This window comes from Etheostoma spectabile, unplaced genomic scaffold (assembly GCF_008692095.1).
Source record: "Etheostoma spectabile isolate EspeVRDwgs_2016 unplaced genomic scaffold, UIUC_Espe_1.0 scaffold272, whole genome shotgun sequence".
In the NCBI taxonomy this organism is placed as follows: domain Eukaryota; kingdom Metazoa; phylum Chordata; class Actinopteri; order Perciformes; family Percidae; genus Etheostoma; species Etheostoma spectabile.
In genome coordinates, this window is record NW_022605576.1 from 827,407 (window position 1) to 829,193 (window position 1,787).

A 1,787-nucleotide genomic window follows, 5' to 3' on the forward strand; every position below is an offset into this window, starting at 1 on the left:
GGGGGGGGGGGGTTGTTATGTCTCTGGTCTCTCATGGTTGCATGAACGTTATCGATGTAACATGTAATGTAAAGGGACTGTTCTTAAAAAAGAGCTTTTCCAGTCTTAACGACTAATAAAGACGCAGTTAAATAGTACAGGAACCATTAACCATTCATAGACAGTGGCCGAGGCTGCTGTACAAGGTACCACCTGATCACCAGATACACACTCACACACATTTACACATGTGTGTAACATGTGGGCAACTCGGGGTTCAATGTTCGACAAGGGACTGCAGGGTCAGGGATCGACCTCCAACCTTCTGATTGACAGGTGACCGCTCTACCTCTGAGCCATAGCTGCTGGCTTTACCTTTTTACAGGTAGATCTGGCAACCCGGCCTGGCTCTCTAACTGGGCAGTTAATACCAACACACAGACCAACACACAGACCAACACACAGACCAACACACAGACAGAAACACAGACCAACACACAGACAGAAACACAGACCAACACACAGACCAACACACAGAACAACACACAGACAACACACAGACAGAAAACCACAGACCAACACACAGACAGAAACACAGACCAACACACAGACCAACACACAGAAACAAACACAGACCAACACACAGACAGAAACACAGACCAACACACAGACCAAAACACAGACCAACACACAGACAGAAACACAGACCAACACACAGACCAACACACAGACCAACACACAGAAAGAAACACAGACCATCACACAGACAGAAACACAGACCAACACACAGACAGAAACACAGACCAACACACAGACAGAAACAAGGAACCAACACACAGACCCAAACACAAGGACCAAACACAGACCAACACACACACAGAAATAAACACAGGACAACACAGACAACACACAGACCAACACACAGACAGCAACCACAAGACCAACACACAGACAGAAACACAGACCAACACACAGACAGAAACACAGACCAACACACAGACCAACACACAGACCAAAACACAGACCACAGCACCAACACAGACAACAGACAAACAAACAGACCAGACCAACAGCAAACCACAGAACCAACACACAGACCAACACACAGACAGAAACACAGACCAACCAACAGACAGACAACACAGACCAACACACAGACCAAAACACAGACAGAAACACAGACCAACACACAGACAGAAACACAGACCAAAACACAGACCAACACACAGACAGAAACACAGACCAACACACAGACCAACACACAGACAGAAACACAGACCAACACACAGACCAAACACACAGAAAAACGACCAACACACAGACAGACAGAACAAACACAGACAACACACAGACAGAAACACAGACCCGACACACACAGACCAACACACAGACAGGAAACACAGACCACACACAACAGCCAACGCAACACAGACCAACACACAGCACCAGAAACACAGACCAACACAACAGACAGGAAACCACAGACGCAACCAACAAACACAGAAGAAAACAAGACCAACACACAGACCAACACACAGACAGAAACACAGACCAACACACAGACCAACACACAAACTCTATTATGGAACGGAAATTTAAAAAGGAGATCATCCTGGCATTAGCATGGTTGTCTGAAAAGATAGTATATTTTAATTTAGCATGTTTCCTTAATATCTGATGATGCATCGGGCTAGTTTTTGGATTCATTACAGTAAAAATATAACATGTTACATATTGAACCTTTAACGTATTAACAGTAAATAATCCATTGTAGAAAGAGTAAAGGATCCAACCAGCTGTGTGTTTAA

General features: G+C 44.7%; 2 long non-coding RNA genes across 2 annotated transcripts in view; one reads left to right on the forward strand and one right to left on the reverse strand.

The window, feature by feature from the left end:
- Positions 1-1,787, reverse strand: part of LOC116685844 (uncharacterized) — a 286,432-nt gene that overhangs the window by 184,149 nt on the left and 100,496 nt on the right. The window lies entirely within an intron of this gene.
- The window catches only part of LOC116685843 (uncharacterized), a 14,823-nt gene that overhangs the window by 12,789 nt on the left and 247 nt on the right, over positions 1-1,787 (forward strand). The window lies entirely within an intron of this gene.